The sequence below is a fragment of the Neovison vison genome, chromosome 1, assembly GCF_020171115.1.
Source record: "Neovison vison isolate M4711 chromosome 1, ASM_NN_V1, whole genome shotgun sequence".
NCBI classification, from domain to species: Eukaryota; Metazoa; Chordata; class Mammalia; order Carnivora; family Mustelidae; genus Neogale; species Neogale vison.
In genome coordinates, this window is record NC_058091.1 from 178,005,245 (window position 1) to 178,017,808 (window position 12,564).

Below are 12,564 nucleotides of genomic sequence, written 5' to 3' on the forward strand. Positions count from 1 at the left end.
TTAGAGGAAAAGAAGCAAAACTCACAACAGAGTCATATCTAAGAAGATAAAAACCTTACTTCGTTTTTCAGTTTTTCCTACCAAAAGCTGTTTGGACATAGGATTTATTCTGGTTTGGAACAGAGGGTATTATAATTACTTATGGCATTCCATTCATTGATGGCTTTCTTCTACAACTTAGAGGTGACTAGTTCTAATGTCTTTGCATGGCTTATCCGAGGGGAAGAAGTTTTTGTTCTGTTAACCTACCAGAAGCTACTTAGAGATAAAGCCAAAAAATAGTCCATTATAGCTTTAGTCTCCATGACATCTAAATCCCTTTGTTGCCCTTCAGAGGGATAAGCATCAACAGTAGACCTAACCAGTTGTCTCCAAATGCATGAGTTTGGTCTCAAGGTAGAATAGGTAAGAGAAAAGGTGAATTCCTTACAAAGACAACAGAAACTTTGAATCCAGGCGGATATATAGAACAGTAACATTCACAGAACAGATTAGGTACTATAGTGAAATGATTATCAAAATAAGGAAGAGAGACTGCCCAGAGGACTAATCATAATTAAACGCACAGTGTCGTCACAGTAGGTGTGTAATCAGTGGAATGCGTTTTCGTCCGGCTCCTATTCTGCATCTGGGACAGGTCCCCGGGAACGTGGTGTGGTGTTCAGAAGTTGACCTGCATTCCTCTTCAGATCATTTAACCACGCTTGCTGACCTGCATTCCTTTGTATAACTATTTAATCAAATTCATTTCAAATACCAGAACCTCCAGTTCAAGATTTAATCGGTGTTTACATACACGTGTGAAATCTCTTAGTGTCCACAAGTGCCCTTGAGGATGAAGACTGCATGATAACAGAATTTCAAAAGACCTCCTGGTCATGGTGTTTCATTCTTAAATGAACATCCCTTCTCTCTTTCTCCTCCCTCTCTCCTCTGCCTCCCTCCTCCCCCCTTCTTTTTAATAAAGATTTTATTTATTCATTTGACAGAGAGAGAGAGATCACAAGTAGGCAGAGCAGCAGGCAGAGAGAGAGGAAGGGAAGCAGGCTCCCTGCTGAGTGATGAGAGAGCCTGATGCAGGGCTTGATCCCAGGGCCCTGGGACCACGACCTGAGCGGAAGGCAGAGGCTTAACCCACTGAGCCACCCAGGCGCCCCTCCTCCTCCCTTTCTTAAGAGGTCTTTAATCTGTGGACTATTCCAATTGTTGAAAGCACCCATCCTGCGCCCCTGTCTTAGAAATTATTTCTCTCTCCTCTTGGTCCATGTTGGAAAGTACTGTAACCCAGTAGGCAAATTACTAATGTGGAAGCTCTGGAAATAGATTAATCCCATGGTAGAGCATAGAAAACCGGACTGAGTACTTAATAACTAAGATATTGTTATGTACACATGTCATATTATGAAAGCAAGTATGCTGACTGTTTGGCAACTTACAGCATTTTCATTTATCCCTAACCATACAGTTGGATGCTCTGATGTAGAAGGGCTATTCAAGTCACCAACAGAAAAAAGAAACCTGTGGAAAAATTGAATAATGAGACGTGTGCAATTTGAAGGATTTAAAACACTGCTCTGTTATTATTGTAGAGCATTAGGAATTTCCCTTGCAGACAAAAATGTTGGATATAAAAGTTTGCTTAAAAATAACCATCTTCTGGTTAAATAACAGGTCCTTGGCCTCAATTCATGGCAGTGACTACGGTAGCTATTCATGAAGATGAAAAGGCACCAGAATCTAAAGGGGAAAAGGGCGGTATCAAAGCCAAACACAGACAAGTAAGATTGATTTTATTCAGGTTCTTACGATAGCCTGAGCACCCTAAATCTGAGTATCAGAGTGTTTCTGTAGTGGGATTTTGTGTTAGACTTTTATAGGGAGGGAGAGACAAGTCGCAGGTGGGGTGACTTCAGTTGGGATTGTTTTGCAATCAAGGGAAGTCTAGGTCAGTTAGCTGAACAGGAAATGTTTTTTCTGTGTCTAGCAAGTTTCAGAGGGACAAACAGTTTAATCTCAGCTATTCATTCATGAGACAAAGAAAGGGAAGTTGGAGGGTCTGTGTCTAGTCTTGTCAACACCTTCAGGCAGAAAAGGAAAAGTCTGTGCTTGGCCTTGTCATAGGTAAACAAGGGAGCCAAACACCTGTGAATCTTATGGAGTCAGGAGAGAGAGTGGACCATGAGTTTTATCAATCATATGGGGAAGTGACTCTTTGGGGTAAACCATTTCCCGGAACACAAAAAGGTGGGGACATCCGTTGCTGATTTCTGGGAGCACAAGGCTCAGACACATTTCGCCATTTTCAATGGCAGCCTGATTCAGACTGGTGGCGTCAGTAGACAGATAAGGAGATGGGCTATAACCCAGGGGGAGTCTGCTCCTACAGATCTGAAGGCAACAAGCCACCCTGAGAGGAAGAGCTTTCCATAAAAAGTATAGGGGGAAAAGATGACCTGTTAATAAAAATGATGTGAGGAGGATCCCTGGGAAAAGAGACCCATCCTTCAGGCAGTTTGCTGAAGAAGTACCACTTCTTTAAAAAAAAAAAAAGATATTTATTTCACAGAGAGAGAGCGAGACAATGAGAGAGGGAACACAGGTAAGGGGAGTGGGAGAGGGAGAAGCAGGACCCCGGGATCAGGACCTGCGCTGAAGGCAGACTCTTAGCGTCTGAGCCCCCCAGGTGCCCCTTTTAAATCAAAACTGAGGATTTATGGATGAAGCCTAGAAGAGTGGGCAGAGAGTCTCTCCCGGGAGCAGGGGAAGTGGTGAGTCCAAGTCAACCTCAGATGGAAAAAAGAACTAACCTGCAAAAATCTGGCCATTGGGGTTAAGTAGGTATAGTTAAATCCAGTCATGAAACTTACATACTGCCTGCCTGAATAGAGTTTGGATCCAGAGTTCCTCTAGGTATTTCAACAGCTTTACAAAGTCAGTGTTCTCTGCTAGTAACTCACTATGGAAGAGGAGCCCAGAGGAAAGACAGTGGCCCCAGATCAGTTGATTAACAAAAACAAACAGACAAAACCAAACAAAACCAAAACCCCTTGGCCCCCGGTAGAGTCTTTTTGTATTTTGCACCAGACTGCCTCAGAACCATATGTCAAGATATTCCTTCACCTGACCATGTTTTTGCACACGATTTAATGGTTTCCATATAGAAATACCAACAATGAACTTCCAATGACCTAGAAGAATAGGTAAAAGCGTAGTAATGGGATTAATCAAAATCCCAGGATAATCTCACTGAGTCAGGTTAACAATCCATAAACTTCCTTCTATACCAAATCTTTGATTAAAGCTGCTCTATTATATATAAGCAGCTAAACTGCGGTACTTGAATTTCATCTCCCTTCCAATTCTAACTTTATTAGAAGTCTAAGATGAAGCAAAAAGCTAAGAGAGAAAAGACATCCTAAAGGGGGAAGAAGTACTGGAAAGTGAAGAAATGACCATAGAAAACTTGTCATGTGAGGAGTGGCTAATTCCTAATCACACTCAGTGTAAGCAGGGGAGAAATCACATGGGTACAGCAGAGAGGAGCACTGTCTAAAGAGCAGGTGGAAGAGGAGGGGGCAGGGAGTGTATCAGAGAAAGGGGGTGGGGAGAACCAAATGAGTATGTCCTCTAACCATCCCTTTCTCTGTGAAACTCAAAACTGTTCAAAAACTGAGCTCCTCGTCATTTTTTCTCAGTCATGTTTCTTTACTGTGGTTTGGGCAATTTCTTTCAGAAAGTAAAACTTGCTATAGCATTTATACTTGGGTTCGACATCTATTCCCCTACTTAAACTCTAGGGCTTTCAGGTAAAATACACAGGGAATTTTCTCCTGTTTTATCTACGGTGAAATGTAAAATGTTCACATTTCCCCATCTTATTAATTACCAAATACTCTGGGTATGTTGTACGATGCCCATCCTTGTTCTCTTGTTTGTTTAAGATTTTATTTATTTGACAGAGAGCGCAGAAGGGGGAGCAGCAGGCAGAGGGAGAGGGAGAAGCAGGCTCCCCGACATGGGGCTGGATCCCTGGACCCTGGGATCATGACCCCAGCCGAAGGCAGGTGCTTAACCGACTGAGCCAACCAGGACCCCCTCCTCCTTGCTCTCTGAGTGGTGGAGCCTCATGACTAGTTCCCGCCAATGAGCTGTGAGCAGCAGTGACAGGTCTAGCTTCTAAGCTGCAGCATCTAATTCTTGGTTGAAGACCCTTCTTAGTTCTCTTTCCTTCATGGAGTGATGAGCAATCTTGCTGTTAGCAAGCTGCTCCATTTGGCTGAGGCTTAAAATCAAAAAGACCTGAAGCACGACATCTGTATCTTTGGGGTAAATACCCAGGAGTGCAATTGCAGGGTCGTAGGGAAGCTCTATTTTTAATTTCTTGAGGAATCTCCACACTGTTCTCCAAAGAGGCTGCACCAACTTGCATTCCCACCAACAGTGGAAGAGGGTTCCCCTTTCTCCACATCCTCTCCAACACATGATGTTTTCTGTTTTGTTAATTTTGGCCATTCTAACTGGTGTAAGGTGATATCTCAATGTGGTTTTAATTTGAATCTCCCTGAGGGCTAATGATGATGAGCATTTTTTCATGTGTCTGATAGCCATTTGTATGTCTTGATTGGAGAAGTGTCTGTTCATATCTTCTGCCCATTTTTTGATGTGTTTGTCTGTTTCGTGTGGGTTGAGTTTGAGGAGTTCATTATAGATCCTGGATATCAACCTTTTGTCTGTACTGTCATTTGCAAATATCTTCTCCCATTCCGTGGGTTGCCTCTTTGTTTTTTTGACTGTTTCCTTTGCTGTGCAGAAGCTTTTGATTTTGATGGCCCCAATGTTTATAGCAGCAATGGCCACAGTCGCCAAACTATGGAAAGAACCAAGATGCCCTTCAACAGATGAATGGATAAGGAAGATGTGGTCCATATACACTATGGAGTATTATGCCTCCATCAGAAAGGATGAATACCCAACTTTTGTAGCAACATGGACAGGACTGGAAGAGATTATGCTGAGTGAAATAAGTCAAGCAGAGAGAGTCAATTATCATATGGTTTCACTTATTTGTGGAGCATAACAAATAGCATGGAGGACAAGGGGCGTTAGAGAGGAGTAGGGAATTTGGGTAAATTGGAAGGGGAGGTGAACCATGAGAGACTATGGACTCTGAAAAACAGTCTGAGGGGTTTGAAGTGGCGGGGGGGTGGGAGGTTGGGGTACCAGGTGGTGGGTATTATAGAGGGCACGGCTTGCATGGAGCACTGGGTGTGGTGAAAAAATAATGAATAATGTTTTTCTGAAAATAAATAAATTGGAAAAAAAAAAAAAAGACCTGAAGCAGAGGTACAGCTGACCTGAACTTGACATCTAGTGAGAGCAAGAAATATATTTGTCTTAATCTATGAAAGTTTTGAATTGTTGCATGATTGTTACCACAAGGTAACCTAACCCATCTTGACTGATACAATCACATTTATGCAAGAGTATGGTCTGATTCTCCATATAAAGACCTTGTAATTACTTACATATATTTGTACAAGCAAATGAAACAAGCGTGACTCCAGGATAAAATAATAGTCTGCCCCAACCAAACTATCGTTCTCAACCAGAAATCAGGAAGGACTTCAAACAGATCTTCCCTCAATGACCCAGATGTACCATGAGAATAAAAAAATCTGAGCCTTTAATACAGAGATGTTTTATTAAAGAAAAATCTACATTTAAAAATAGGGAAAAAAAGAGAATGGTTTTCGGCTTGATCAGTGACAGTGTTATAGCAGGTTTATCCAGTGTTTGTCACACAATAAAGATATATTATGGGAACTGGGTAAAAGGATAGAGGCAGATGTTTAATTGTAATAATTGAATGAACAATTAGATGTCAGCTCTTTGGCAGATGATATACAGTGAAATGGAGTTTTGTACTAATTATTCTCAGTAGCTAACTCTTGAGTAAAAAAAATGTACTCAGTGTTGAAGATCCACATATGAGTAATATGAACTCCCTGGCATCTTGATGGGAATTGACAGTTGAATGGTAGGGGATAAGAAATGGACATGAGGGGTGCCTGGGTGGCTCAGTCGGTTAAGCGTCAGACTCTTGATTTTGGCTTAGGTCCTCATCTCTGGATCCTGGGATGGAGCCCTGATGTGTGTGTGTGGGGGGTATTCCACTCAGTGGGGAGAGTGCTTGTCTCCCTCTGCCTCTCCCCCTGCATACACACCGCTCTCTCTCTCTCTCTCAAATAAAGAGATCTTTCTCACTCTTTCGCTTGCTCGCTTTTTTTTTTTTTTTTTTTTTTTTTAAGAAATGGGCATGAAACAGAAAGATGCAAACTGCTGTTAAGGTGCAGTGGTAGGCATGGTGGGGAATATTCTTGAAAGGGGTAAATGGTCCAGTGGCTGTGGTTGCTAAGCCATTCCACAGTACTACCTAGCCTACTGAGGCAGCTCCTTGATTAGAAAACTGAGTATCAGAGACTGGTTGGTAATTGACAATAAGCAGCTAACAGACTAAGCAGAGTAGTTCATGAACTTGATAACAAGTCAACATGATGCTGACGAAGCTGGCTTTCTTGCCATCCAATTTAAAATCTAGCAGGTCTCTTCCAACCCAACTACCTCACTCCTTCCACACTTTGTATATCAATTTGTGGTTTCGAGTTTAGCACCAGATTGCACAGGAAAAGCAAACCAACAAATGATACAAGCAAAAGCAAACTCATAGACTATGCAGGAAAGTATATAGAAGTGTAAGTTTAAATCACAGTGTAAAAATAATCACATGAAAACAATGGTAAACATGTAATCAAAAACATGTTAGGAAGAGAATAAACCATGAGAAAAGAACTATTGAAAAACGGGAAACTGTCTGAAACAACATCTCAGAGACTGCCCTTTTACTCTATGGCATGCTTTTCCTTGGGCTACACAACAGCAGCTAATTTTTTTTTCCCCTGGGACAACCCATTTTCTGTACGTACAACACAATCAGTCCCATTCTTGAACCATTTAACACCTGGTGCACTATTAGAGCTGGTAGGTGTTCAGTGCAGTAGGAAGAAGATGCCCATTTATTATTCAACAGATTACTCCTTTGATACATTAAAATCTGATTATTTAAAAAAAAAACCAGGATGTCAAAATATTTAACAGGATGGCAATGGAACTTGGCTCTCTACAGACCATGTCAAGGATGACACCAATTTCCATCCATATCTACTGGATGGCAGCAAGATGTGCTTTTCTCAGAGTTTACACTAGGCAAAAAAAAAAAAAAGGGAACACAAAAAACAGTATTTTTATTTTAACCAGATGTGAATGAATTAAGCCCAATATTTTCAAGTATTTTTAGTGCCATATGATGTCATCTGATTTTATATTTTTCTACTGAAGGATAATGCGTGTTCTTAAAATTGTGAAGCCACTTTCTATACATGTACTTGAAGTCTTATATATGATCAATTACAATAAACAAATTACAACACTGCAGGACACACTCTTGGCCAATGATGTCAAAAAGCGGAGAGAGAGAAATTCAGTTTCTCAGTAGGAAATCAAATTAGAAGCACGTGAAATGTCTTCTGCTGGCCTTCAAAGGAGTCCTCATCTCAAGTAATTACTGTACTTGTCCAGACAGGTCCAGAACAGGATGGCGGGCCATGTCCTCCTAATCCTACAGTTTGCCTCTTTCCTGCCAACAGAGCAGCCCATGCACTGCATAGGCACTGTGTACAGTTTTACACCAGTCATCCAGAAAACTCCACTTTTTAAACAATCAGGTCGTTTCTGGTTGCTAGGTATTAAAGACATATTATTAACATATGTAATAATACATTATTATGGGCTATTAATATATAATACATTATCTTTATTCTTTGTAGTAAATATATTATCCATGATGTATTTTCAATGACAGGCTCACACATGCTGCACATCCCCAGTGCCATTAACCCAGATAAGTACTGAGTTTCCCAGGATCCTGGCGCCACTCTAGCTCCCTTGGAACTGGCAAGGGAACAAAGAGGATGGATGGACCAGAACTTGCTTCCTCACACTTTTCTCTGGGGTAAGAGCCGGCAAGCAGCCACACCCTACAGCAAGAGAGTGGCCCTCAATAGCTTTGCTGAGTGAACTTCTCCGAGTCATCTCTCCTGGGAAAGGGATTTCTTCAAAACCATTTAAATCTTTCCAAAGGGCAAAAAGAGAGATGGTCCTGAGCCAATGTTACCATAAATGCTTCCACTCTCCCTGATTTCATTTAGGAAATAAGGAAGGAAAGAGGCAGTCGCAACGGCTGACTTGCCCACATGCCTCATGCAGCTGCCCCCCCGCCCCACCTCCGCCTCCCTTCAAGAAAAAAAACGCTGAAAGTAAATTTTACAGTAGGGTCCGCGGAACAGCAAAGTTGTCGAATGAAAAAGCCATTATTTCAGCGCAAGGTCTCCATCCAGCACCCACGCCGGAGCAAAGGACAGTCCGGGCCAAGCCCCCTTTGCCATCCACTCCTCGCCGAAGCCCTGGAGGGCGCGAGCAGGAGGGAGGAGAGGGGGCGAGGACTCCGTGCGAGCGCCACCTCCTCTGCCAAAGGCTTCTCAAGCTCAGCAGTGTCCCAGGACTGTGCCCACCTTCCGTTTCCCCTCCCCGAGTCCCTTTTCCCGGTTCAGGCTGGACCGGCAGACTGGTTTGGGGACCAATGAGGGGGCAGCCGCTGAAGCGTGGATCCCGGTGAGGGGCGATTTCATTTCCAGGGGGAGAGGCCGCCGAGCGGGGGGCGGAGGAGAAAGGGGGGAGCGGGGGCAAAAAGTAGGAGGGGAGGAGAGGAGCAGCCCAGCTGCCGAGGAGCCGAGGCGTCAGAGGTGGACCGGCGAGAGGTGGAGAAGGAAGCGCAGGTTCGCGGACGCCAGCCGCGGAGCCGGCGGGGAGGCGGCGCGGGAGGGGCGCGGGCCGGCCGGGGAGGGTGGCCGTCAGTCCGGCGGAGCGGGACTCGCGGCCCGGGGCGAGGGGCGCGCGCGGGGTGGAGGCAGTCCCGGCGGTGTGGCCGCGCCCCCGTCCCTCGCGGTGCGCCCGCGCCGCGCCCCCGCGTGCCCCCGCGTGCCCCCGCGCCGGCTCCGCGCCCGGCCGCCCCGGGGCTGCCCCCGCCCCGCGCGCGCCCGTTGGGGGGCCGGGGGAGCGGCGCCGGCGGCCCGGCCGCATTGTGACGTAGCGGGCCGCGGCAGCGCCTCTGCCGCCCGCCCGCCCGCCCGCCCGCTCCCGCTGCGGCGGCTCCTGCTCCCGCCGCCGCCGTCCACCCGTGCGTCCGTCAGTCGGTCCGCGCTCGCGAGTCGCCGGCGCGCCGGGCGCCCCCGGTGAGTCCAGGTCCCGGCGGGCGCGGCGGGGCGGCGGGGGGCGGCGGCGCGGGCGGCTGAGCCTTTCCAAGTTTGCACCGGGCGACCCCGGCGGGTGTCGCCCCTGCTTCCCACAGCCCCCGGGCCCCCTTTGTGCCGCGAGTCCGGGCGGCCCGGGCAGCGGCGGCGCCTCTGCAGAGCGGGTTTGGGGGAAGGTCTCTATAGTAACGGCGGCGGCGGCTGCCGAGCGGCAGCTTTCCTCTGGGGAAGGGGGGAGACAGCCCCCGCCTCGGCTGCCAAAGGATTGTTCTCTTCCTTTGCCCGTTTCGTGTGGTGGTCATCCGCGCTGCCACCTCACCTCGTGTCGGAGGCGGCGATGGGCAGGGCCCCAGCTCCCGAGAGCCCGGAGGACGAGGGGCCAAGTAATAGTAACAGCGACAGTACCCAATGACAATACTAATCAGCGCGGAAAGGGACGGCTGGGGTGGCTGCCGCTCCGGGGAGCCCCACGCGCATTCCCGGGGCTCCCTGGCTGCCTCCCGCTCCAGCCGGGGCTCAGAGCTGCCCCGGGCGCTGTCCTGCTTCCCAGGCTCGTCCGCGTCGATTTGAGCCGGGAACGTGTCTCTCTTGGCCTTCCCTCGTGGTGATGACTTTCATCTGCAGGTGGTAAGTGAGGTGAACTGGTATTTTGGCTATTGTCAAATGCCACGTTTTGTTTATTTCATTTTTTACGAAAAGAGAAGAAGGGAAAATTATGAGCCATTCCTGGCAGCCATACAGTTTCCACAGGAAATACTAGCATTCTTTGAGGAACACGCTACTGCTTGCAGCGAAGAAAGTCTTTACGAAACAAAAAGGCAACAGCATTGTTGCTCATTTTCAATGGACCGCTAGGAGGGGGGGTGTGAGGGGTGGAACGTGTTGTTTTTTCCTGTGGGAACCTTGCTTTCCTTGGGAAAGTTCATTGAGGAAGCAGTACTCTTGGTGTCGGTTTTGCCCTGGCTGGTGGCTGGGCCTCCTCACTTCTCTCGACTTTGAGGGACAAGTGCCCATCAGAGAGCCTGGAGGCAGGGAAGAACTCAGAGGAAGGGAGAGCCTGGGCAGGACAGTCTCGCCACACACCACGTGCTGTGGAGTCCGGCCAGGGTGCATTTTGCAAAGTGAAATAAGGGCTGTCTGGGGAGGTTTATGAGGATTACATGTGTGCAGAGAATGTCAGTTCTCCAAGGTGTCACTCTAAACACGTAATTTTCAAGCACCACTCTCCTTGCTGAATCTGCAAGAAGGCAAAAACCTATTTCTCTTATTACGGAGCAGACATCCCCATTGGGAATGGATTGAAATCTGTATTTCATTTGTACATATTGAAATTTTAAAAGGCAGAGAGAACAAGGTCTAGGGAAGCAGTATGCTAATGTGTTCGCATCTGGGAGAAGATGTCTATTGGCTACTCCCCATGCAGCTCAATGTTAATTTAGGCTCAGCGTGGTTCATGGTTCCGAGTGGAAGGAACTTTAAGGGGTTCTTAAAACTATTTGAAGAAGGTGTGACATTTTGCTGTCAATCACGGAAGTCTCTCCCAAAGGCAGTTCTAACCGGAGATTACCCATAGCCAAATATATAGGAGTTCCCAGGTCTAGAGTCAGAAAGAAGAAGGTGGTACTTCTCTTAAGGATCTTTGGAAATCTCAAAAATAAAATAGAACAAAATAAGGGATATAACTTTGAATGTAAACTTCATTTTCTCCATCCGAAGAATTTCATGAAGGAAGGTTACAAGACAGTAGATGTGAAGTGAGGCTGCGTTTATTGATTTGACATTTACCATGTGTTGATGTCCGAAAGGAAGTGACTAGCGTAGATGAATCTCTCTATATACTATGTCACAGTTTTGTTAATTCCAGGCACTTGGTGCAGGTGTCTGTGGAAATGTGGAACAGAGGCCAAGAAACTTTGTGAGCACCCTTGTTTTGGAAGGAGCTGTAGTAGTACTTTACTGCTCTTAAGAGGAGGGAAACCCACACAAACATCTAATACAAACAAATGATCTTTGATATTATCAGAGAAAGCCTGGAGCTGTTTTTCTTGCCAGATTTAAGGCATTGCTTGTCAGAAGAGGAAATCTCCCAAGGAGCAGGTGCACCATTATAAGAAACACAAGGGAAATTCTCTTTTAAATGCAAAAATATAATTGAACCAGCAACAAGAGAATCAGTGACACTCTTAGAATAGAACTCTTATTTTTGGCAGTCTGTCAGGTTATAGTTGCAAACCACATAGGAGAAATCTGTGTCTTGGGAGTACAATAATATCCTGGCGAAAATCTAACAATTGCTCCTGTGAAACTTTTACCCTTATGTATTTGTTTCCTTGGGTGCCTTTGATCGACAATCAGGTTTAGTTACAAGGAGTAATTTATTGAAAATGAATCAATAAATTGGTTACTTGTAGGATTTATACTTTGGATGATTTTGCATTTCACATGGGTGAGATAACCAGATTTCATTTATAGTTTGCATCTTCACTCTCTTTTAAGCTTTAAAGTCAGTGATCAAGTTATATGTTGAAATGATGACTATGAATTGATGAAACTGATGGCTAGGCTCTGGGCAAGCACTAATTGACTCCTAAACAATTGCAGTGTATTCATTTCATGCATGTGTGGCATATAAAAATATGCAGTGCACGATCTCTTCACAAGGCACTGAGAAGGGAGGAAATAGGACCCACAAAAGATATCTTATGGTAGAGCACCCAAGATGCTGAATAGTCATTGGAAAGGAGTTCTGGGGAGAAAATGACCAAATCAGTTCACATGTGTTACCAGTTAGGGGTCGTTGCCTAACCAGTGACCCCAAAATGCAGTTGCTTAAAGCAGCTACTGAAGCTCATGATTCTGTGGTCTGTGGTTTGGGCTGAGCTCAGTTGGGTGGTTCTTCTGCTGAACTTGACAGGCATCTTCAGTCTGCTGGTAGGTGGGCTGCTGGCAGGATGATGGGATGGCTTCGGTTACATCTGGCAGTTACCATGCTGTTAGCCGGATGAACAGGTGACCAAGGCATGTACCTCCTGTTCTTGAGCCGACAAGACTGGGCGTCTTCACATAATAAACCCTGTACCAAGAGCAGCAAAAGAGCAAGTGTGAAGCCTCTGTGACCCTCTCCCATGGGTCAGATCAAATCACAAGGTCACCTTGCATTCCAGGAGTATAGAAAGATGCCACTTATAATGAGAGACAG

General features: G+C 45.9%; 1 protein-coding gene across 3 annotated transcripts in view; it reads left to right on the plus strand.

Annotated features, from left to right (window-relative positions):
- Positions 1-12,564, plus strand: part of LOC122916393 (synuclein alpha interacting protein) — a 236,251-nt gene that overhangs the window by 69,358 nt on the left and 154,329 nt on the right. The window contains exon 1 of one of the 3 annotated variants that reach the window (XM_044263724.1): positions 8,667-8,727. The exons of 1 other annotated variant lie outside the window; for it this stretch is intronic. The gene's annotated coding sequence lies outside the window, so the exon portion shown is untranslated. Of the gene's footprint in view, positions 1-8,666; positions 8,728-9,307; positions 9,348-12,564 lie in introns of those variants that run through there. One more of the 3 variants, XM_044263713.1, reaches the window with a different exon arrangement.